This window comes from Catharus ustulatus, chromosome 9 (assembly GCF_009819885.2).
Source record: "Catharus ustulatus isolate bCatUst1 chromosome 9, bCatUst1.pri.v2, whole genome shotgun sequence".
In the NCBI taxonomy this organism is placed as follows: Eukaryota; Metazoa; Chordata; class Aves; order Passeriformes; family Turdidae; genus Catharus; species Catharus ustulatus.
In genome coordinates this window covers 17396056-17421607 of record NC_046229.1, presented here as the reverse complement: position 1 = coordinate 17421607, position 25552 = coordinate 17396056, and the positions used below count along the sequence as shown (strand labels likewise).

Here is a 25552-nt window from a genome sequence, read left to right as displayed (position 1 = left end):
ACAAAACTGATGGCTTATTTATAGAATATAAGAAATAATATCTTGTTTTGCTAAGTACTTAAGTATTTTTGTTGACCTGTTTTCAAGATTATAAAGAAAACTATTGAAATATGTCAAAGAAGTATAATTCACAAATTGAGGGTGCTATTACAAATATCAGAAAATCCCATTAGAGAAAGTAAGGGATTTGTAGTAATGTGTTTGCAGTAACATATCCTGCTTCTCATGTAATCTTTAAGTGAATGCAAGACTCTTTCCTTGGAAATTTTGTAATGTTTTTGGGTCTTTCTTTCAGTTTCTCTAAAGCTGATTTTTGCTTAGTGCAGAGTCTGTAAAATAGTTAAATCTATAAGTAGAAGTAATGGAATGGTGAATTGCTCTAGATTCTAGATATTCCCTTTGACAATGCTATGAAAAGTGCAGCTTAAGCAGATATGTTTCCAGATTCTCAGCAAACCAGTTGTTAAATGTCTGTAAAAATACTCTGAAATTCTGTTGCCTGTTCAGTTTCATATCCAAGGTCATAAAATGGACATTCATGTGTCCTAATACAGATTTAGGCACTAGGTATTAGATGTGGGTATCTTCTTGTAGCTTTAGTATTTGAATAGTAGACCTTGCAAGTTCAACAGTTAGTGGAATAGATTATACTGCCTAAAATACAGGAGAATGTTAATTTTTACTGTTAATTATTCAAAATGTGAAGAATTAAAATTTTACAATCACATTTGGAACATTAGCTGTCTGTTCTTTCAACATTGTTTGTGGTGCAACTAAATGCAGCCATGTTTTGCTGCACTACCAGGTTGTAATTTTCTAAACTAATAACATTTTGCTTCACTCCAGTGTTTCCTTATGCTTATGACTTTATATATGTTTTTGACTGTGCAAATGCCAGCAGGCCCAAGCTTAACTCACTTTTCTGTACCTCAAGTATGTTATTACATATCAAAGTTACTATTATGTCACATCTCTTTTAGTCAGATTTTTTCAATTAAGCTTCCGAATGGATGTAACTCAGAACTACTTTACTACTGCTCCATTTAGCCCAGCAGTCCTAGTCATGTACACATTATAGTTCTGTGTCAGGGTAAGATTTAAGAATGCAGATCTCCTGCCCATCACCATCTTCTGATTTCCATGGGAAACAGATGGCTCCCAGGCAGACACAGTGGTGTTTCTCAAAAGATGCTTCATATAAATGACTGGTGGACCAAAACCACAAGTCATGCCCCAGAAGATCAGGGCTGACATAGCTATGGAGAGCTGTAATTGCCACTTTTTAATTGAATCCCATTAAGTGATAAACCTAGTTCACCTAGACTCCCTGTATAGTCACTAGAAAGAGGCAGACACTGTCAGAAGATATTTCAGATTGTAACTGGGCTGAATTACTCTCTGGTGGACCTCTCCAAATTACCTGTGATGAGAGTGACATGGAGAAGCTGGTGTGCTGTCATTTCAGACAGGTTCAGTGAATATTGCCTTCCTTGTGCACATGAGACACTGAGTTCCTGTATCCAGGTAAGGATCTAATTTTCCTAAGGTGAATAAAATCGCAAAAGATGGCTGTGCTTCGTTTCAGGTGCTGACCAAATTGCTAAAAGAGACTAATTAAATTCAACAGGCTATCATCAGACATTTTCACTAAGCTACTAACAATGAGTAAAATACAGAAAAGTATTCTTTTTTTAAATACATTAAAACATTGTTAGAGTCTAAACTTATCCTTAATTTAATTCTACATAGAGTTGAAACATTAAATGAGTGGCTTGAGTTTCAATCAGTGGGACTGTGTAAGTAATTCTTTGGGGATACAGCAGGATGCCACAGACTTTAGTCTGGGGATGATTCTACAAAATTTACATTATAAAAAATACTGTTTCCTATAATGAAAGAAAATTCAGTGTGATGAGAAGTCAGATTTTACTATCTTACTTGTGTGATTCTCCATAATAAAATACATGCTTATACCTGCTTTTAATTTAACTTCAACTTCCTTATATGCTTCCTTGTCCTATCACACATATTGATTTCAAAATAAAAACTGAGGTCAACCATATCTGTGCCTGAAGAAAATGCAATATACACTCAAAACCCATAATCTTCAAAAACAGTGGGGAAATAAGTATAATGTTAAAACATGTTGCCAGACATATTTGTATATAAGGTAAGTTTATAGCATACAGAATACTGCAAATGTATTGTGATATAATTTTCATTGTGTGGCACATGCCTTGAGCACATTTTAATTACATAGCCTTTATTCATTTATTTGAAGATTTTAATGAGTTAAACATTACAGTAGTTGTTAAAATAAGAGCATTGGACTGCTGTTATTTGGGTGTATTTTTACTTAGATATACCTTCACAGAATAGTTATGTGAGTTATAAAAGTTGGTGTCCTTAAAGGCAGTCAGAATAATGATAAAGATGAACAGAAGTCACCATATGGAACCCACATACACAAAATAGTTAAAATCAGTCATTTTGGAGCACAAATGATCCCACTCTAATGCATTTTTATGACAGTACCAGTGGTACCTCTTCTGAAAGAAAGGGTGTCTTGCATTAGCTCTTTATGTCACCCATTTGCATTTTATGTAGATGAGCAAAAGAGCTGTATTATGTCAATTGTTTTACTGCCAGAATCTTTAATTATATCTCTGAAATGAGATCCATGTATGCCTGTTTTTTTTCCAAGCTCCTTTGCTTAACAAGGAAATAGAAAAGAAAGTACTAATCAGGGTAAAATTCACTTCTGCAGAGGGCTAATAACACGTTGAGTCTTTGGAAGACTACCATGAGAGTTAACTGAGGCACCTAGAGTGTTTTCAGTGATGAATTTCAGCTTGACTAAAAACAATCAGAAAAAGGACAGGTGTTTATTGGTTGCCACTGTTCAGTTGAGATAAAGGCCAACCTGGCTGAGCCATGCTTCTGTATTTGTTCTTGAAATCTGTGAGACATTGAATTGTATCAGTTTAAGCCTTCATTTTTGTCCCAGTGTTATAACTCCTGGATGGGCATTTCAGATGGAATGGGCTGGGATAAGCACTGCACTTCTGTAAGCACCAGGAGCCCTTGGGGCCCTTTTGTCACTGGTCTGTCTCTAGGTATTGCTGATCACCGTTGCTCTTCCCTCTGGTTGTGAAGTGACTGGAAAAGAGGTGCTACTGTTAACTTGCAGTCCTGCCCTTAACAGGAGTCCCAGTCTAGACTGTTTATACCAGGTAGGGAGAGTTGTTTCCCAATTGGCTTTAGTGTGCTACCTGTCACACTGAAACACTACACTTTCACTACACTTTGGGGAATGTGCTTTGAGTGGTCCTGAGTCTGTCCTCTTGTGCTTTTTAAATGGAAGATTTCTATGTGCCAGGACTTGAGGGGCACATCTAATTGGTGGTGTGTGAAAATGTTAACACATTTTGCAGAAATGCAATAGATGGTACTGGGTGGACATACCTTACATAAAGAAGATGTATGTCCTTTCAAATATAAGAAAATATAAAAGTGCCTAGGTAAAATAACAAGTAATTTCTTCCTCTATTTAACATATCCTGCATGGAATTAGCATGTCTTTTTGACTGAGGCTAGATTGCAATTCCTACATTGTAGATAGCTGAGCATAGGGAATAAGACAAAACATTTTGTTTTGGAGGCTGTAAGGATATTTTGTTTATATAAAGGAAGAAATGTTTCTTTTGTAACTGTGAAACTTCCTATTAAAGGATGCATATAGCTTTCAAAATAAAAAGACTCTTGTAACTGTAAATGGCTATGATATATTTGCTGTTCCCCCACCCACTTAGAGGCAAAACCTATTTATGAGGCTTTATTAAGTGCAAATAATTCCCATGGCTTCAGCACAGAAGAATCAGCTGCAGAACATAGTCTGATTTGCATATAAATGACATGATTTCTGCTCAGAAAAGTATATTGAAAAATACATATTTCTACATTGGAAACCTGATATTCACACATATTAAGGTCAGCTTGCGTAACTTGTTTTAAGCTGCTGCATGTTGATACCTGATCACACTTCCAGCTAGATCCAGGCTAGATTCAGGCTTTATCCTTTGAAATTATGGATTTCTTCTTTTGATCTAATGAAGCTATAATTTAGAGAAATAGACTGCAAAACATTTATCTCATCAGTTTAAGGACTTAAAAGTACTCAGAATATTCATCAGTACAAGTGGAAAATTTAGAACTTGGCACTTTTCCTTGTCTCCAGTACTGTGAATTTGTGATGTAAGAGAATTCCTGTTTGGGTAAGACAGAAAATGGCTGTCTAGTCCCTTTAATAAATGATGGGATGTAATGGAAGTGGACCCAGAAATATTAACTTTTTTTTTTTTTTTTTGTGCTTTAATCTGTGTAGTAAGTATTACAATGAACCTTGCCATTGAACTCTGTATATTTTCACAAATTCTTATTATATCCTGCTTTGATGGTGTTTCTTTAAGCTGCCAAGCCACTCCTTCAGGACAAGTGTTAGATCCATCCTAAAATAAAAGAAGGATGTTGGGCATTAAAAGGTTTGGAAGAGACCAGGTGAAAACACCTTGGTTTTCAAATTCCTGCCTGGCAAAGGCCTTAGTGAGCTGAATGCCATTGCCAGAAGCAGTAGGTTTGACACCTAGAGAGATTGATTTGCCACAGTCAATTGCCATTAGTTTTGAATGCCTTGCAGAGAGCTTGACGCTGTCTAGTAAAGAAAAAGTCAAAGTAGTGCTGTACAGAAACTTGAATATGCAGATCAGAACCTCCATTTTAGCAATTTCTTTCAGCTTATAAAGGTTATTAAATTATCTGAATTAAAATGAGGCAGTACAGTTTATTACTATTTTTCCTGGTTGTAGTGTAATATTTTAGCTGTTGTAGTCCAGACTTGTTAGGTTCTTGGGTGTAAAAAGTACACTTATTTTATCCCAGAACTCTTTCCTTGTGCCATATGTGTTATGCCTAGAGAAGGTTTTTCTGTCTAGTTGGGAATTTCTACTCTAAGAATAGCACCCAGCAGGTGTATCATTTATCATTTTCAGTATCTTCTCAATTATAAAGATTTTAGGTTCTGAGGTCAGTTTGGTTTTTAAAAATTGCACTAACAGATGTAAAAGGTGCATTGACCAAAGCATCAGCATATGCTTTTCTTGTGATACATCCCAGAGATGCATTTGAGAGACTGGAGGCTTCCTTAGTGAGGAAAATAACCTGTGTTAGGATGGTAAGAGGTACAAGTGGATCTCTCTCTCTCTCCTTGTCTCCTGGGTGTGATTGTCTCAGACAACCACATTAGTAGAAGCTTAAACACATTCTTAGCTTCTGGAATGGATTTGCTGAAGTGACAGTGCATACTGAGGATAATGGTAAAAAGATGGGCAGTGTATTCTGGAAGAAAATAAACTTGGCAGCTTGCAATGGTGGAACACAGCTTCAGATAAGCATGTGGTTCAATAGAAATTAGTCTCTGTCCATAGACTTTATAGCAGCCGATCAGACCTGCTCTTTCAGTTCAAGCAGTTAATAATATCTCAGCACTGTAGCTTAAGGGATACAATTTTCAAAATTATTGTAGTGTGGGACCGATAAATTTCAGCACAAAGAAGGCACTATTCCATATAATTTATTTTAGATTTCCATCTAGGGTATGTTCTGACACTCCACATGAAAGTCAAATTGTCCATGTAAAATGGTTTTCAGGTGATAAGTTGACCCCTGGGGTTTTAGTAAAACAATAGATTCAGAATTCCATCTGACTCTCCAATCTATAAAAGCTAGTTATCAGCTGTTTGAAGGATTTGATAAGAAAGGGGAAAAAAGAGAGAGCTTTTGTATAGTGACATTTTTCTCATTAATGGGGACAAGGTAAGAAGCACAAACTCCTTCTGGATTTGGTAGTAAATACTCTGCTGACATGTTCCAGAAGGTAACTGTTCTGTGTGAGGAGTGTATGTGTGTAATCCTCCACATGCATATGGAACAAGGAATATTTCTAATAGACATGTACAACCTGTCAAAAGAAGGACGTTTACTGTGCCATCATCTGGCCATCATTTCTAAATGCATTCCATCACCAAAGCCTAATTCAGCAAAAGTTTTCCTGCAGAATGACTGCCTTACAGTGCCTAGAGACACGGTAGAAGAATAAAAAATATTTTTTTTCTACTAGCATTCTTCAGTATTCAGATGTAGTGCAAAACAAGTGGTACCCTGAAAGAAATGAGGTGTTATTTTAAGTTCTTGTCTGAACACTCTTACAGGACCTGCTGTGATTTTTTTTCTAGTTTTGTTATTTAATTGTATTTTCTTGAGAATACTTATTATATTTATATACTTATTATATAGTTATTATTGTAACTTGTGACTTTACTGTTAGTTTAAACATATTTAAAGTTGGGTAGAGGCTTTGTTGCATTTTGTTTTGGTAGATGGGTGTATCTGCATGTTCATGCAGCACTAGTGAGTAACTGAGGAAAGGTGTCAGTAAGATAGGACCAGAAGCAGCCTGCTTAATAAAATGCTAAAAGCCTGTTTTTGCATTTGAGTGCCTCTTTGAATTGTAAGCAAAGAAAACGCCTCCTGCTTTTAAAAAATAACTATGCTCAAGAAAATAGGACTTTTCTACAGTCTTTGTAAATAAAAAGGTTTGTCTCAAAGAAAAACCCAAGTCCCTCCTCAGTTGTTTGTGATGTTCCTGTACCTTCCCTTCTTGTGTGGGTGGTGAACACTGAGCTCACTGCAGTACTGTTACACTCTGTTGCTGCAGCTTTTGCAGATGTGAAGAAAGCTACAAGGAGAGAACCCGTTTGCCTTCTGTGTTCTGGAAGGGGCAGACATCTCCTCTCAGAGGAACTGAGCAGTGCTCAGTGGGGTGAGTTGAGTAGAGAAGGGAAATGTAGTGATCTGAGATCTTGTGGGCAGTGTTGTGGAGGAGCTGGGATTTTGCCTGTGGGACAGAGCAAGCTTTGGAAGTGAGAGGAGAAAGCTAAGTTTCCTAGAGCAGGTGTTTGTGGCACCTCTGTGAACCATTTCAGAAATTTTCAGATTGGAAGGAGGACTGGGAAGAAAGATATACCCTGGAGTGACACAATAGGAACATTAATTTTCAATCTTTTTTATTAATTCTAGCTCTCCAACAGATCAGACTTGTCATGATTTAAAGAACATTTCTATCCTCCCATTCCAGTAACACTTGCATTTATAAATCTGGATTCTGTGTGTGTGCTCACCAAACAGAACATCTACCTAAACACAATTGCTAATTCCAGGTCCTTGTGGACAGGATGAAAAAGGGCTAACAACTCTTACACCTCACCTCTTCCTGGTTTTGGTTGGCTGGTTTTAGCTTTATAGAGGTAACTCAGTGTTAGTCCTACAAGTGGTTAAGTTATAACAGATGTGGGATAGGCCTGCTCCTCACTTGAATGAACTTGTTCAGGTGCATGTGAGCTGTACTGAGATCTACTGGAGTGTGCTCAAAAGCAAAGCATCTGTTGCATTTTTCAAGTGCTTTTCTTCTGGAAGAGAAGATCTGAGAACCAGAAGAATTTTATTAATAACTCTAACTTCTGATATTGATTGGATTTAATCTGCATTAGCACTTTACAAAGTAGCTATATATTTTCATTTGGGTTGTTTGTCACTCTGACGCTAATTTGAAAATGTGTGACCCAATTTCAAGCTTTCAGGTGTTAGGTGCAGAAACATTTACTCTCTACTGAGGTAGAGAGGCAGCCATAGGTAGAGTTGATGTCAGACATGAAAACATCATGATCCAGCCCTGGAAGGGGAGTCCCAGAGCTCTGCATCTGGAGGGCACACAAAGCAGCCACATGCCCAGCATCAGCCTCCTCCAGGACAGGGACAACAACCCATTACTCAACAGAATAAGTTTACTAAAGAAGCATCTGATAGACATGTTCTTGTAAAAAAGTCCTTCCCATAACTTTTAATGTGGGAGTGGGGTATCTGTTCTAAGACTTTTAATTCAGGACATAACATGACTAGAAAGCAAAACAGGAGGAAAATAGTGTACAAAGTATTGCCTCCTTCAGAGGCACAGCTTTAGGAACCACCTGCTGCTTCAATGAAGCACTGAGGCTTCGAGGGTAATGCTGAGTTTGGGACAATCCTCACCTTCATTCCTGTATTTTTGCCTTTTCTCCCCTGTAGACAAACTTTACGTAGATGCCATTTTGTCTACTGCTATACAAAGTTGTGCTGACTGGCCAGATACTTTTGGAAGTATGACTGGAATGTGCTTGTGAAGACATGAAAACCTTATCAGTAATGAAAACAGTCACTGAGTATAAATCTGTGTTCTGTCAGAAAAGCTTGTTCATGCTGTGGAGCTCCACTCTTGCTGTGTGTCACTCAGCTGTTGTACCAGGCCAGTTGTTCTGTTAGTTATGTGAATTATCTTTCGAGAATCCTGTCTCTTATCTCTTGGCAATGCTGTTATTGCCAGAAAAAAGTTCATGTGTACAAAGAGGAAAGCACAGTTGTATTTCACTCATCCTTGAATTGGAAAGTAGCCTTTGTTTTGTGTATGTGGCAAGTAAACTACATGACATTAATGAAACAGAGATCCTAAATCCTGCTTAGAATTGTCATTGGCAGCTATTAATATATTTTCATTAGTATTTTTTATTTGCAGCTTAGTCAAAATTCACCAAGATGTAGTTCTGCTTGTTAGCTATAGAGATGGTTGAAAGGGCTTTGAATGCTCCAAGATTTCATCCCAGCTTCGTAACATTCCTCATTGCCTTGAAAGTGTGCTAGGCTTCGTATCTGTAGTGAAAGAACTAAGGAAAGAGCAGCACGAAATCTACATTTCCCCTCTTTGTGTGGATGGAATGGGAAATGAGGAGCTCTTTGTCACCAAGTGGCACAGATAATATAATTACAGGTACTGGCTACCATTTGTAAACAGCTGTGTCTTTCTACAGACCCAGACAAGAGATTTCAGACCATATTTCTTTTAAAAGTTCATTGAGGAATGCAGCCCCCAGGCTGCAACCCACACTAAGTGTTTAGCGTGTCTTTCACAGAGGGCTCACATCGGACATTTCTCCTCCGTTACTGCGCTCACAATTGCCGGCCTGAGGCGTATTGAGGGAGGACTCGCCCATGCGCCGTGCAGGAACCGCGCCTGGAACGAGCCCTGGTTTAGCGCACACCCGCGGGAGCTCCGCGCCCCCGGCACAGCGCGGGGGGAACAGCCGGGGCGGGCCCGGGGACAGCGCGGGGGCCTCGGCTCCGCGTCCGCTGCCTGCAGCCCGCGGGCCGCGCTGGCCGCGCGCGGGGCAGCACAGGACGGCCGGGGGGTGCCGCCCTCCGGGTGCTTTAGCCGGTGTCACTCGCGTGTCAGCGTGCGCTTCCCCTCGGTGCTGGCACCAGGCTCAGGGTGAGACCGAGATGAGGTGCAGCTCGTGGTGCAGGCACCCCATGTTGTGTTGCAGGGTGCTTGTCCAGAGGGCTCTCGCGTCTCGGCACTGCTGGGGAGGTGACACACACACACACACACCCGAAAGGGGCCCTGCCGCTGCCGCCCACCCGCGCCCCGGAGGGACCCGGTGGCAGGGCACGCCCGGCCTCGGGCAGGTGTTTCCGGCCTTGAAGGCAGCCCTAAATAATGAACACTTAGGCAAAATGCAAGTTTAAAAATAAGGGAGCCAACTCTACCGTAGCACAGCCAGGAGCTGTAATTTTACACGGAGAGAGGCCTACGTGAGATGGCCCGTTCTGTGGGCTTGCAGTGTATTGTAACCAAATAAATTAAATGGTTAACTAGGGACTGATGTGCTGCAGAGGGAAGATGACATAACATCCTTTCGTGATTTTTCCAGACGAGAGGGGAGTCGTGTGAGCCACTGCAGCACCACAGTTCCCTCCTGACTCTTTGTCACTCTGGGGTGACAGCTGGGCCGGCCGGGGCACCATTTCCAGATGAGCTCCTCTGCACCGAGCTCATCCCCGTGTCTGCACCCCCCGGCCAGCCCGTCACCCTTCCTGAGCGAAAGAAAGGAAAGAAAAGAGCCTTTTCCTTAATGCAGAAATAGGTTAGGGGATAGGTTTTGTCGCAGAATTTATTTTCTCCTGAAAAGGAAAGTGCGTGCCCAAAGCGCTGACCTCTCTTCCCTGTGTGCAAGGTTCCCGTGCATGGCGGTGGGAGAAGGGAGGAGTGGCAAGACTTGGCTTGGCTCTGCGGCCTTGCTGGGCTTGGCTCTGCAAACGGGACCCCAGAGGCCGGCGGTGGTTCTGGGGCTGGGGAAGGCTTGGGTGTGCCTGTGGTCGGAGTGGGGCTGCACGCCGATCCTTTCCTGCAGAAAAGTTGTGTCAGCACACGGACTGGTATCTGGCTTCACATTCCTTCCCAGAGTTCTCGAGATGTTAACTTCCAAAAGGGAGGTGTCCCTTGTGGATTTATGTCAGTGATTTTGGGTTTTAAACTATTCATGCATGAAAAATGACTGTAGGAGCTGTATACTCCCATGTATGAATAATGACTACATGGGAACACAGATTACAGCAGTTTTGCACTGAGACTGCTGCAGTTTACATGCTCTCTTTGGGAACATTATGAAACGTTTTTAAATACTGGTTCATGTTAATGCATTGATTTCAATCAGTCTCTTTTTGTCCCTTTTGGATTTGTTCAACTTAACAGCTAGCTTGTTTCATGTTTGCTCTAAGATATGCTTAGCAAATTAGGCAAATAAAAAAATGTATGCGAAAATATGGTGCTATGCACATGTATCCGTTTTTTATTTATTAATAGACTCCAATTTCCATACGATAGTCTGACTTTTTTTTTTTTGGCTCTATGGATAGTTTATGCCAATTACATGTAGTTTAACAGCTTTGAAATCTGTTTTTGCTTTTCTAATGCATAAAGACATTGATTCTGTTTCAGGTTTTAATTAAACTCTACACTGACTTTAAAGATTCTATTGTCCTTTTCATTTAAATAGGATTTTTGTTAGATCTTTAACAAGACCTCAGTGGGGTAATAAATCTAAGCAATTGTCCTTATTAGGAGTAGATTATCCTCAAGAGATGGAAAGTCACAGAAGTAACTAAAACCATTTGCAGAGACTGAACTAAGGCTTTTGCTTCCTAAACATTAAACAGACTTGAAAATTACTTGCTTGGGCACTCAAATTAAATTAAATGATATTTTGTTTATTTTTCACATTTTTAGTGTAGGCTATTTGCATTTACTTTAAATTTGAGTTTCATTGAGTAGAATTCACTCCTGAATAAGGATCCTTACTTTCAGTATACAAGCTGTAACTGAAACTCAGTACATCTTCCATTTCTTTTACTGTTAACCCTTGAAGTGCTTCTGATGTAGAGGGCCTGCTGGCCCAGGGAGGTATTCTTAGTTCATTGTTTTTGCCATACAGTCTTGGCTGAAGAATTCATCTTGTGTTTGTCCCACACTCCAGCCAAGAAGAACTAGGGTATGGAGGATTGTGGAGCTTGTGCAAAGATCTCACATGCTGGATTAAAAACGGGTTCTTGGAGAAAACTTGTCACACACTCAACACTTCTGTCTAGGTTTGACCTTCCTGTATTTACAAACTGCTAGGAGGTGAAAGGGGATATAATTCTAATGGTTCTATTTTTTTAGCTGTTTGCTTCATTCGAGGGTATTTTCTGTCCTGCAGGTGCTCCGGGTTTGTTTTGTTCCTGGTTTTAGTCATCGGTTGACTTCTGATGGGACAAGGCCTCCTTTATACACACAGTCAAATCCTGAATTTCTCCTCAGTGTTTCTCCACAGTGTTATACACATTGTGGTGCAGTTTCTGTAAGCATCCAGTTGTGTGGAAGCTCCGTTTTGGGAGACACTCATTTCTAGGACTTAGTTCTACAAACCAGAAGGCAAAGGCAGCGATGTTGTTCAGGGACATTATCCCAGTGAGCCGTGCCGAGACAGCAGCGCTTCCCCGCTGGCCATACTCGCTGTGGGGCAAAGCCCCGGCCCTCCGTGAGGACACGGCCACAGGAGCGGGGCTGAGGGGACACGGCCCAGGGGACACGGCTGAAGGGCCATGGCTGCAGGAGCGGGGCTGAGGGGACATGGCCGAGGGGACACGGCTGAAGGGCCATGGCTGCATGAAGCTGGGCTGAGGGGACATGGCCGAGGAGACACGGCTGAAGGGCCACGGCTGCAGGAAGATGGGCCGAGGGGACATGGCCGAGAGGACATGGCCGAGGGGACAAGGCCGCAGGGACACGGCCACAGGAAGCCGGGCTGAAGGGACACGGCTGAGGGGACACGGCCGCAGGAAGCCGGGCTAAAGGGACACGGCTGAGGGGACACGGCCGCAGGAAGCCGGGCTGAGGGGACACGGCCGCAGGAAGCCTGGCTGCGGGGACACGGCCGCAGGAAGCCGGGCTGCGGGGACACGGCTGAGGGGATACGGCCGCAGGAAGCCTGGCTGCAGGGACACGGCTGAGGGGACACGGCCGCAGGAAGCCGGGCTGAGGGGACACGGCTGAGGGGACACGGCCGCAGGAAGCCGGGCTGCAGGGACACGGCTGAGGGGACACGGCCGCAGGAAGCCGGGCTGCAGGGACACGGCTGAGGGGACACGGCCGCAGGAAGCCGGGCTGCGGGGACACGGCCGCACGTGACGCGCCCACGTCCGCCTCCGCCGGGAAGGAGCCCGCAGCCCTGCGCAGCTGATGCGGACCAGCCCCTCTTGGTTGTCGCAGCTCTACCGGCTCTCAGCCAGCAGGTATTTAATGTCTCGGAGCCTTCCTGTCCGTGGGCTCTTCTGCCCCTCTCTCTGCCCAGGCAGGTCCTGTCAGCCTCCAGGCTGCTCCTCCCCACATGGCATCTGCTGTGTTTCTCTACTTAAGAGACTTCACCTCAAACCTTATTGTCTTCTAAGTGATACTCTAGTGATACTTTGGGGCAGAACGAATTACGTTAGAAGAAGATAGCTCATAAATGTTAATTTCTAATTAGACTCTATTTGCTGCATATTCCAGGCAAAATTGCAGGTTTTGAGCCTTCATCTCCCGCTTTCCGTATCACTCAAATAGCAGAGATTTTGGCATGGTAGATCACAGAGGGAGGTGGGAAATCTGATGCAAAGTGAGATAATGTAGTTCTTCATTATTATAGCTCTTCTGTGTCCTCATAGAAAACTTAAAAACGTAGAAGGTGCTGAAGCAGAAAAGTCAGCTAGTTCCTGCTCTGCTTTAGGTATAAAGCATGGGGAAAGTGGAGGAAGAGAGTGCACACCCTGGTTTTTAGGCTCAGATTGCAACTCACCCTTCCTTCTAAAGCAGTGCACTGGAAGAAGTGTGGCAAACCTAGGCTGAGTCCTGCAACTTCTTTAATATGACTCAGTGCACAAGATTATGAGCGCTAAGAATGCTCAGCCTTTGGGACAGATTCTGGGGAATTAAGAGATTCTTCATCCTATCTTGCGTGGCAGTTAGACCCGATTTAGGCAATGCCGTACCTCAGACAAAATCCACAGGGCATAGTTTTGCTCTGGATTCTTATGAGCATGTGGGATTTTCCCTCTGTTTTCCCCAGCAGCAGGGCCAGGAGTTTGTGGCTCACAGGGTGAAATTGCAAGGGCCCATCTCTGTCCCTTAGTGTGACATTTGTCTTATCTCCCCGTGTCCCCTCCCCTCCATGTTTCTGGGGATGTGTGCTGTGGTGAGAGGCCGGTGCTGTGACTCTGCCTGCAATATGAAGGTAGTGTGTCTGTAAGAAATGCAAGGCTGTCTGAATGGACTTACACTGCCTGCTGATGTGCAATGAAAAATTCCTGTCTTGCCTTGCACTCTGCAATGTGTGTTGCTTTCCAGTGCCAAGTACATACCACAGCATCAGATGTGGGGAGCTGCTCTTTGCACGTGTGCCATGCGGTGAGCCAGCAGCATTCCCCCTGTTCCAGCAGCCTCCCTGGAGGCCAGCAGGCTGCTGAAAAGGTCAGCGGGGTACCTGTGCATCACAGGCGTGAAAAGCTGCCCTCTTTAGGCCCTGAGGCAACAACCTGCTTTTACTTTGTGAAGCCGAGCAGAAAAGCTGGGGTCCGATAGTGGCAGTATCCCTGAGCACAAGAGGAAGGCAACGTGAGGGTATAAGAAATCCATTTTGCTTCTCAACATGACTAGATAAGGTTTGGGTGGGAAAGTAATGGGAACGCTAAATGTTTGCTGCTAACATTTACCAGAACGACAGCAAATCTCGTCTGTATTAATCTTTATCTTTTGAGATGCAGTGGAATTTTATTTTGTTAAAGAAGGTCAGAAGCCTAGAAATAGCTCTTTAATCTTCAACTGGAAAATAATTTTTGAAATCCATTCTCTTAGGAATGGAATAACAGAGTGATAATGGATGTTAAACCTACTCTGAATGTTATTTAAAGGATTTCTCAGATGGAAACAAAAGTTGATAGGATGGTGTCGGTCTCACATGGACATAACCTTTACTTACACTGTTGTCCCATGAGGAAGAGGGGTTGATCAGCATGTGTTGTCTGGTTATATGATTGTTTAGGAATTATTAAAAGTCATTATGTGATTTTTAAATACTTCCATTTGCTCTTTGTTCCAACAAAAGGCTGTATCCATGTTGTTTTACAAGCATGGCTCCATGCGTGAGGACTTCACCACAGGGTATCCAGTGTCCTGCATCTGCAGGAGTCTTCAGCACTGAGGAAAAAAGAACTGTTAGTCTTTCCCCTCCTACTGCTGAGCTGTTCCTCTTGTTACATTTTTGATCTTTCTTGGTCAATCTGTGCCTCATACCATGTATATATATCTTATTCTTCTCCACACTTTAATGCTCTCCTGTTTTTCCCCAAATGTTGTTATATTTTCTTTCTCCTTCCTCTATTTTTCATTTCTCTTTCCCATTTGTAATGCATTTTCTGTCTCTGTTGTTTTTCACTTCTAATTTAATACCACCAGTGAATTTGTCTGTGTCTGCAGATCATTAAAAAGGGCTATGTGGGACTACTTGTGAAAGAAAAAACTTCATTCCCAAGACAGGTTACAAACTGGTGTGTGTCATTACTCTGTTTTGGAACTTTTAGCTTTAGTTCTTTAACAGATGCAAAGTGATCTCTGGGTTTCTTGTTTGCCACGTCAGTGTGAGAATACAAATTCAAGAGTTGTAGGACTTGAAAGGACCTGTGCAACCCCAGGTAAGGGGCAGTTTCCTGTGTAAGCAAAGCAAAAAAGTCAAATTTACAAAAACCCCATCCAGCCATAAAACTATCTGTCCTCAGCCTGTGGGCAGTTCACAGGAGTCCTTCCCTCCTTCCTGCCCTCTGTACAGTCTGTTTCCACCCACCACTGTGACCAGAGGCTGGCAAGCTGGCAGAATGGATGTGTGTGGGAAGATCGTTTGTAAGGACAGTGCAGAAGGCAATCTTTCCCAAAGAATACCAGCTGTACTGATTGCTGAGGAGTGGAAACAGCCTTGCCTGCCCATTGTGAGGATGGGGATTATAAAAGAGTGGGTCAGCTAGTCAAGAGATAGTTGTAGTTTGGGATGGAGTCTGCTGGCAGTGCTGTGAGGAGGTAAGGGACATGCGGCCATGCAAGGGACAGATAAGGTAAGAAGATGCTGTGTGAAGGACAGACAGGGTTAGGTGGCCGGGTAAGGGACAGGTTGGGGTTTAGCCAGTCATGCAGAAAGAAGGGAACTTGTACAGAGAGTCAGTGCTGTGTGGAGCTGCCTGTGAGGAAAGGAGTCAGAGTTGCCTGAGAGGAATCTATGGAGAGAAGGTATGAAAAATTGTTAATAAAATACTGGTGTTGGTACTAGTCGTGTCTGTCTCGATGTAATTGCTACAGATGTGTGCCTGTAGTTAACCACGTAGTAAGGGCCACACGTGTGGTGTGAGAGGAGCTCTGCTCCTCTGGGAAGCCAGGAGTCATGTGATTGCTTTAATCCTGCACAAATCTCTGTGGCTGATGCAGTCAAAAGGAACATTTGTTGTGGTGGGTGGCAGTTAGATGAGGAAACAAATCCAACTGAGCTACCGTGTTGCCTTGTGGGGCAGACACAAATGCCGATGTTGATGTAAAGGAGGAAGCTTTTGGGGCAGGAAGGGAAGATGGGTTGATGTAAACTGAGCCATGTCACCACAGGGTCAGTGTAGAGGGAAGCTTTGGGAGCATGAGTCTCTTCCTGGTGCCTGGTTTTAGGATGTGGATGGCACTGCTGTGCCTGTGAGGTCTGTACGAGTCGGTTGATGCCCAGGTGTTGGACTGACCTATTCTTCCACAGTGCTTGTGCTCTCTGCTGGAGTGTTCCACTAGGAAAACTGCATTCACAGTCCCCAGAGTTGAGCTCTGACTGGGTTAAAGTTTGGCCTTGGGCAGCAGCAGGATTTCTAAAAGCCCCTGTAGGCTGCATCTCCTGGCACGGACTCCCTGCTGCCCTTGGGCCTCCTTGGCTGCAGTGCAGGAGGCAGCCAGCATTGCCTGGGTGGTAATTTTAACTCTTTGTTATCTAAAACTCAGACAGTTTCAAAGTAACACAGCAGCAAATAAACCACTGGCCTCTTTGTACAGTCACGTCCCTCGTGTTGCCCCTGCCACCAGTGTTAATAATGTTTTGCACAATTTCCCAGACACAGACCGGGAGTTGTGGGGAGTGTGAGGTGTGCCTTAAGGGGCTGGTAGCAGCAGTGAATGTTTGAGGCTGGATAATTCCCACCGGTGCTCCATGAACTTGCTGTCAGAGAGCTGTTTAGGTAATGTTTAGCATTGGTCAGTGGCAGGACTGTAAACTGAAGCAAATAGCTTGGTCCTGGTTACATTTTCTAGAAGGGATGATGCAGAAGAAAATGGAATTAAAAATTAACTTTGAAATGAAAGTTTACCAACCACACAGGACTTGGAAACATCTGACATTAAGAAAACAACCTATTTGAAGCAATAGTAAACTGCCATCTGCTGGTAAAAAAGTAATGCACATAATGAACATTTAGACTTAGGAAGTGATAATTCTTTTGTGTTTGACGTGCTGCAGCCAAATACATATATGACATGGAAGCTGCATATATTTATTTAATGGGTGGTTTTCATCTCTATTTGCATTTTCATATAGAATATGCTAAACAGATGCCTATAATATAACTAACTTTAACGACAAGCACAGAAAACAAGACAGTAAGAATAAAGAATGAGGACTAATAAAAGCAGATGAGCGATCAGGATGATGACAGGCTCCAAATGTGTCCTATTTACATTGCTAATAATGAATCACAAGCACTTCCTTTTATTGTTTCCCCCATCTTAGACCCTCCTGTATGACCAGAATTGTAGCACTGAGAAACATTTCCTGGCATCTTCATTTTGATTTGTGTGTGTATGTGTTTCCTTATACAATCCTGTAAATAGGAACTGGGTCTTTTAATTGTTCCTGATTTAAGTAGGTCATCTTCACCAATACACAAATCTCTTGCCTTCTTGTAAGCCAGGTCAGCTGTTGAAAAGGATATGGAAAATAATTGCTACACAAATAAGAGCAGAGAATATGATTTCACAAAGGACCACTCCCAAGTTATATGGCATTACAGAACCAGTTTCCATAAATCACCAGTATGATGAGCACACTGCAGGGGAGAGACTATCCAATTTCATGTTTGTATAGTGTGTACCAAGTGGGTGTGCTGAGCATGGCTGGGTCCCTAAGGTGCTGCTGCACTACAAATAGAGGTGTTAACCTGAATTGCCTCCAGTGCAAACATCAGGCCATTTGCCCTTTTCATATGCATGCAGTTTTGTTTTATGATTGGGATTATTCCAAACATAGCCTATTGTTTTAGCAAGCTGATCTTCTCATAGGAAATGTTTTAAATGGGAAAAGAAAAAATAGGTCAGTTCTTCCTTTGAAATCAGAGAGAAGTGTGTATTTGTAATATTTCCCAGGCTTATTTCCTTGGAACAGGTTTGGCAGGTATGAGAGGAAGTTAAAGATTTATTTTTGGTGCTATGTACCAGATGTCATACCTGCTCTTCTGAGACAGTTGCTTTTATCTCCAGCAGTACCTGCTCTAGTAGCAACGAAAAAGTGACTTGAATCCCATTTAAAGCATGTAGTGTGCGCTGTTCTTGTGCCACTAAAGGAAAGGGGAGGCTTGTTTGGGAGACTCCAGGCAGAGTTCTTATGCGTCATTATAAAGCAAACGTGTTTGCATCCCTCTCAGCAGTGTTCTTGCCTCCTTGAAGATGTGGTGAATTAATATGCCCAACTCCAGGGCTTGTCACCCCAGCAGACACTGAAGGGCTACAAAGATGTCCAGTTTGAAGTACTGTTATATTTATGAGATCTCCACATTTATGACTCATGTTGTAGCATCCAGGTGGTTCTTTCTAAAGGCCCATTTCTGAGGGATTTGTGGTGCTGTGCACACTCCACTCACATTGGCTTTAAGCAAATGCTGTTCAGTGTCTCACCTGAAAAGAGCCCTGCTTGGTGGCAGAGTAACATTAATTCTGCAGGCCCAAATCCTCAGCTCAGGAAAACACCACAGCTTTTTTTGGCTTTTAAACTGTGGAGGGTTTGGCCTTGGTGCATGGTCACAGGCAGACACCCTGCTCTGGGTCCTGTTTACTGAAATGCTCCAATAGCAACAGAACATGATCAGATGGAAGCAGAGCCAGGGGAACAGTGGTGCCCATGGATACTGTTAACAGGTGGGAGCTGAAGTACACAGCTACCATCAAAGACACCACTGTCCTCTGCTTTGCTCCGGAGTCTCCCTGCCAATAGAGCTCTGCCTTCCAGCTGAAGAGTGACTGATGTTAGAAATAACAGTCCCAGTTTATTTCAGGTGTGCCAGTGACTCACATTATCCATAGGAAGGATAAGGTAAAGGCAATCAAAGCAGCATGTTCCTGCAGCTTCTAAGGGCTATAAAAATGAAAATGTGGGAAACAAGGTCATAGCTATATGAAATGAGGATGAGGGCTCACTGTTACCTGCTATAGGCTAAATCAGGAGTTCATTGAGACTGAGATTTGACCCAGCAAGAGAAAGGAGATGAGTAAGAAATGATGAAAAGATAAAGCTGGTATTTCCTTCATGTTATGCTAGAATCACTCTGTTCTAAAAGGCTCCTGAACCATGGAGAGCTGGGGCAGAGAGGGGTGAAGAGGTGGGTTATGGTGATGGAAGGGTATTGTCATTACATAAATTGGAGCATTTCAAGTCTGTTTAACTGTTTAGTGCCATATCCAGTTAGTCTTTTCTGAGCTTACTTTGCACTGGAATGGAGGAAACTGTCCTGACAGCATAACTGGTTGTTTGGCTGCTTCTTTTCTCTGTGTTTCCAGCAAATTAAGCACTGTGTCCTGCTACGTTCAGGGTTTGGCAAAGGGCTTTTAATGGGTTTGCCATCCTTTTGCCCAACACTTAATCCTGCTTCCTTTTACTACTATGGCTTCTGTACCAAAATGCAGTGATCAGACTGAGTAACAATAAAACTGCTAGTGATTTACCAGTAGGAGCAGGAAAACCCTTAGTCAGGGGGCAGTTTCTAGCAAAGTGTACTTCTCAAGATGAATTGAGGTCTGTGTCTTTGCAAGGATTACTGCATGGTTAATACAGAAATGATAACCTATTAAAGTGCTGTTCAGACAGCAATAAAATACTCACTTTAAAATCACAAAGCATGAAATAGTATCTATTTTACTGGGGCAGGAAGAGGGGAACACTAGGAGAATCATTAAATGACTGCATATTGTTAATTTCTGTGAATATATTGACATTTGGAGATCTGATATATATTTGAAATAAGACTTGTGTGCTATATGCTTGTCAAAGCCAGGCATGGGGATCAGCTAATATGCTTCAGTCAGGCAGTGTACATGGAGATGCTCACACTGTCTGCTGGTTGTAATTGGGCCCATGAAGAAGCCAGGTGATTAATCTGCAGGAGTTTATTTTTTCTGAACTGTTAATGTCCTCTGTTTCAGAGCAACAGCCTGTGGCACATTAAGCAGGGAAGGTTTGATTTTGAGTGTGAAGGGCAGCACACAAAGATTGTCTACACCTCTCTTGTTTGAGCCTCAGAGGGTAGGAGAATTAAGTATTGTCCTGTGTTGGGGCAGAACCAGTACTTCATGAAAAGCATGGTACTGTTAGAAAATATGTATGCATTTGAGTCAATCAGGATAAAATTTAAAACCACAATGCTCTTCTGAGATAGTAGTGGACACTTAGTACTAGCCCAGAAATGCACAGCTGCCACTTCAGCTGACCTGCTGTGAGAATCATGCTCTTCTTAAGTCTGTTGCTCCATTTCTTTGTTGATTACACCTCACTCTTGCTGTGTTCTTTCCAGCCATACTGTTGTGTACTCTGGCATCTAATGCTGAGAAAGCAAATGGGGTGTTGAGTCCAACTGCATCAACAGAAATGCAACAGGAATTGCATACTCAGTCTGAAAGATTTTGCAATATTAGAAGAGTCTTAAGGGGATTATTTTGAGATGGTTAGTGCCTATTCATAGTCTGTATTGTACCTGTTTGTAAAATTAATTTCTATCATCAATTGAAATATTTGAAAACATGTTTATCTAGGAAAAATGTTTTTCTGACGGTATGGTGTTAGGTGAGCATTCATTTATTAACCCTAGTAACTTTCTTAAGAAATAAGGAAGTATTTCAACATTGTTTTTACAGACCGTAAGGCTGAGATGTATCGATCTAGATCTGTACGTTCTAATGTGTGCTACCTAGCATTTGGCCCTGCTTACTTTCACTTCATCTTTACTCAACTGAACTCCTGGTCATGGAGCAGCTGTGTCCTCTGCAGCCCCTGGCATCTCTCTGATTGCAGCCTGTGAGCAAGTCCATGCTGGGAGAGAGGTTAGCAATGAGGAGGGTTATTGTGGAAAAGGGGCAAGGAAGATAAGGCAACGATTGTCTTGCTTCGGGCTTTAAGGAAGATGTACCAAGATCCCATTTTGACCATGGGAACCAGGGAAGGAGAGTGGCTGCATGGGAGGGAGCAGACTGAGGCTCTGTTTCCATTCCCAGACATCCAGATCAGACAAGAGAACACAGTGAACTAATATTGGGAATACAGGCAAAATCATGGGCCCTCTAATAACTTACTGGCTCCAGGAACAGGAGAATGTTGTACACTGTAATTATGACAGACAACAAGGTCATTGGAAACTGGAGTACCCAGGATAACAAAACAAGCCTCCCAAAAAGACTTCTCGGTCCTGTGGTGCAATCTTTCCATGCTCAATGGGCTGCTCTAAATGTAACTGTTATATTATTAGGGTGGAATGCAGTGACAATGGGGAAGGATTGACAATTCTTGTTAGAAGGGGCAGCAAGAAAGTTTCAAGGGTTTCTGGGCTTTGCTTTCTTCTGAACCTCTTTTGGTTTTGTTTTTCTTTCCCTTTATTTTTCTTAGGTTTTGCTTTAAAGTTCTACTATAAACAATTAGAGGAAATTTAGCTATAATATTGCCTGTGGAGGCTAGGATAGTAAAGAATACATTCTACATCACTGTTTTCCTTTGTTTGTCTTTTTTATCTTGTTTATCTTTGATCAGCTGCAGATGAAATAACCAGCTAACTGATTTTCTATACAGGGCTGCCACTCCTGCTGATGAAACTGTGTTGACATGGGAGTATGCTCTGTAGCAGTCTAGCAGTATCCATTTCTTATTCCAATACACTGACAGGTCATTCAGGGAGACAAAAAACGCTATTCTAAAGTGGAAAAGAAACTGCAATTTCAATTTTGTTTTGATTTGAAATTTTCCAGCTACCTATCAAGACCAAATCCTTGAACTATTTACTTAGAGTAACTGAAATACCCCTATTTGAAATAGTGGATATGCAAGATTTAGCCATTAAAGAGTTGGGGTAAAATTAAAATCCCCTTCAATAATAACTAAAGTCGGAGAAAATCTTTCAGGAAAATTAAACACTTGATCAAAAAGAGAGAGGGGTTATTGTCGAGAGCATAAAGATTAAACAGGAGAGTTGTCTCAGAGAATAACCATCAATGATAAGTAGCAGGCAGTTAATAATATCCCCTCAGGGATCTTCTTTTACTCATGTAGGTTTTTGGACAAATACAATATTACATTTCTGATAGTGAAAGTGTGAGAGAGCTTCATGTCATTCCAGAGTAGCAATAAAGCTTCAGTGGAATAAGGACAACTGGAATGGTAGGGAAGGGGTGATGCAGAAGCTGAAACATCAGGAAATTAGGGACAGTTTTTCCACATAACTCTCCTTTTTGACCTGCAAATTCTGAGATCTCAGTCTCCCTGACATGCCTATTTTTTCATATCCACAGCACTGTGTTAGTGCTGAGATTTTATATGGTGCTAGCCCTCAATGTGGAAAGGAAGGAGAGGCCAAGTAAATGAAGAGTGTGATTCCATGTTGTAATTAAGAGCTGATTTAAAGTTTGATCATGCAAATGGTTGAATTGGCAGAATTAAAGGCATGGTGATGTGTAGCCAGGGGAAGGCACACAGGGTGGAAAGGATGGGGGCAGGAGGGTCTGGAGAACCTCTGAAGCCAGCTCTGCAGCTGGAGAAACTGTAACATGAAACGACTCCCTTGATCTCTCATCTTTCTTCCCTTATTCTCTCTGCCTATGTAATTGCAATAATAAATCTTTTTTGTTCCTTAACCATCTTGTGGCCATTGCAAACATTTAAGAATTAATGCAGTTCTCACACATGATGCACATGTTCTTCATGTCCCCTTGTGTCCCTCCATTTATTCATTTATCGTGTACACACAAAACTCCCATAAAATATTAATCTGAAATACAAATCTCTTTTTGCAACCTGGGAGCATTTGCATATAGTAATGTTAACGAGAGTATTAATTCTGCATGCACAGTCTGTGGCCTGCACACAGGGCCAAATCTCTCTTGGCAACTGTGCTGAAGTCAGTGACAAATTCAGAAGCAATATTTTCATATTAAAAATGCCGAGTGGAAAGTGACAGTTTCCTAGAACTCAAAGGTTGTCCTTAAAAGTCAAACAAGAATATTTGAGGTCTTATTTTCAATTTTTCCTTCTAAGAATTCTTTTGTAAAAGGCATTTTATACTGCTCTATTTTTCTACCCAATGATACATTGCTACAGTCTGGAAACTAAAGGATTTCATTTTTTAATAGTGCTGTAGTTCATGGGGAATGTGAACCTTTCTTTTGCCGTTCTTCTCCTGGGAACATCAGGAGTAGCTACACTTCATCCAGTTGGGGAAGGACATGCAGCTGCAGATGGACCAAAAATAATTCAGTTAGGCTGAAGAGAGGATCATTTGCTCTGGGGTAATAAAGAGTGAAAACTGGCTGAACAGGCATTTGATGAAATGGAAATACAAGGGGGATCTCCTGTGGTGGAAAATCTCTGCACCTCAGTCCTGGCTGTGAGCACAAGTGGGGTTTCACTGCCTGACAAGGACACATTTCTTGGCCTGGGTTTTACTCTGGAAGGAGGGATCCTTCACTGTCCAAGGCAGGCTTAAGACACAGTTAGTACCAACAATGAAAGATGAGTTCTTTGTCTGCACCCAATTCCCACCAGACACAGAAATAGAGGGGCCCTTTGCATTTGCCCCTTGCCCAGGCTTAGTGCATACCTGCAAGTAATTTTTTTCTCAGTGGTAGATTGTTAAAGGGTTGCATTTCCCTCAGTGAAACTCATGTCACTGAAGGCTTACAAAAGTTTTTTAAAGGGCAAGGCCCTGCAGCTGAAACTGGATGTTTCTTTCTGCAGGGACAGTCTCTGGTGAGAGGCAGTTGCCAAAGCAGATCAGATCCCTCAGCCAGGAGCTGCATCCCTTAGGGGGAAGGCTGGAGCTCTCAGTGGATCCCTGGCTGCTGTTTATGGATCTTGCAGTTCTCTGTGCTGCAGAAAATCAAATCACTTATGTTTTAGGAACAATGTATTTGGAGTTTGACTTTATTTCTATTCTGATATTCAAATTCTGATGTCTGTAGTTTGGGAAAACTCTAAGTGCCTTACTATCTTCAGGAACAGTGCCATTGATCCCTCAGCTCCTAACTGTAAAGCATTCATTTGGCTCTACAGCTTTTAAAAGTATTATAAATGAATCATGTGAGACAACCTCTACAGCTGGAGTTAAGCACTTCCATGTGCTTGCTGAATCAGGGACCAAGTTGTTAGGAAGATCTTTCAGGACTCACTGGAGATCCATAAGAAATTGTCTTGACTTAACCAAGCTGTGGTATTTCTCTTAATCACTAGTACATCATCATCATCATCATCATCTTTTTTCTTTCACTTCCTTCTTATTCATGCTTAAATGAGACACATCTGTTTCCATTTTTCACATTGTTCTGTTATGTGAGTAACGATGTCAAACTTTTTTTTTCCCCCCATGCACTGTGAAAGAATAAATTAGTGTTAAGTTTTGTGAAGTGCTTTAAAACACTAAAGCACAACATCTGTTTCAGCTGCAGGTCATTAAGATAAAAAAGCCCTAGTCTGTGTGCTGTGCAAAACTGCCAAAAAATTTATCAGCTCAAACACATTTTTTTACCTGTCTTTAACAAGTGAAAATGGTGAAAGCACACTAAATCTTTGTCAGGGATGGAGCAGTTAAAAGTGTTCAGTGCAGTAATCCACAGCAGTACCTTGCAGTAATGAATCTTGGTCTGATCTGGTGATGCCTGGAGGTTGCTGCAGTGCTGTAGGCTTCAAGCTGAGAGTCTCCTTGACCTCCACGTCTTCCAGCCAGGCACAACATTCTGTAGGGTTGCCTTATCTCCTGTAGATGTGTTCCTGAACTTCAGCTATGGATCCCTCCACCTTCCTGAACTTCAGCTATGGATCCTTCCACCTTCCCCAGTATTTTAATTGTTTCCAGGGCAGGTGACCAGAATGAAGCTGAGCTGGCCAATCTACTTTACAGGTGAACTGTGACACTCTTTCCATGCCAAAGCCCAACTGCAGTCCCTTTGTTAGTAATGATCTCTTTTATAAAGCATTTTAAGGCATAGAGATGAAAAGCCAACCGCTACCGAGAGCCTGACTATTAATAAATAAAATAATCAATATTAACATTGAGTGCATTCCCTGAGTTTTATAGGAAATGCCAACCCTGGCAGGCAGGTAATAACTTAACTCGACAAGAGGCAGTGTCCTGTGTTTCCCTCTTTCATTAAAAGGTCTAGATCCTTCCTTAGTGTAAAGGAGATGTTGGATGTCACGGATGTGCTTCAAAACTGGATGTGGCTTTTTTGGTGTCTTCAGAGATAGTACTTGCTTGTTCATCCAGTCTGTCAAAGCAGCAGCTAGTGAGTGCAGTGTTGAGCACTCTGCTCCACTATGTTCACACCCTCCCTAGAGCAAATGACTGGGATGTTTGGGGTCTTCAGCAACCCTATGCACTTTTTAAAAGTAGCACTGTGGCTCCCGTTTCATTTAAACCCTCAGTTTGTGAGACAGGAGAGTGTATGTACATTGCTGCACTGAATCTGTTCACCTGCAGCTCTCCCCACCCCCAGCTTATGAGCATGATTTCCTTTTATGCACTGCTC

General features: G+C 42.3%; 1 protein-coding gene across 4 annotated transcripts in view; it reads left to right on the top strand.

Annotated features, from left to right (window-relative positions):
- Positions 1 to 12558: 12558 nt before the first annotated feature.
- ZNF644 (zinc finger protein 644) overlaps positions 12559 to 25552 on the top strand; it is a 76649-nt gene continuing 63655 nt past the window's right edge. For 3 of the 4 annotated variants that reach the window (XM_033068063.2, XM_033068066.2, XM_033068064.2), the window contains exon 1: positions 12559 to 12753. The gene's annotated coding sequence lies outside the window, so the exon portion shown is untranslated. The remainder of the gene's footprint in view (positions 12754 to 25552) is intronic. The other variant, XM_033068070.2, reaches the window with a different exon arrangement.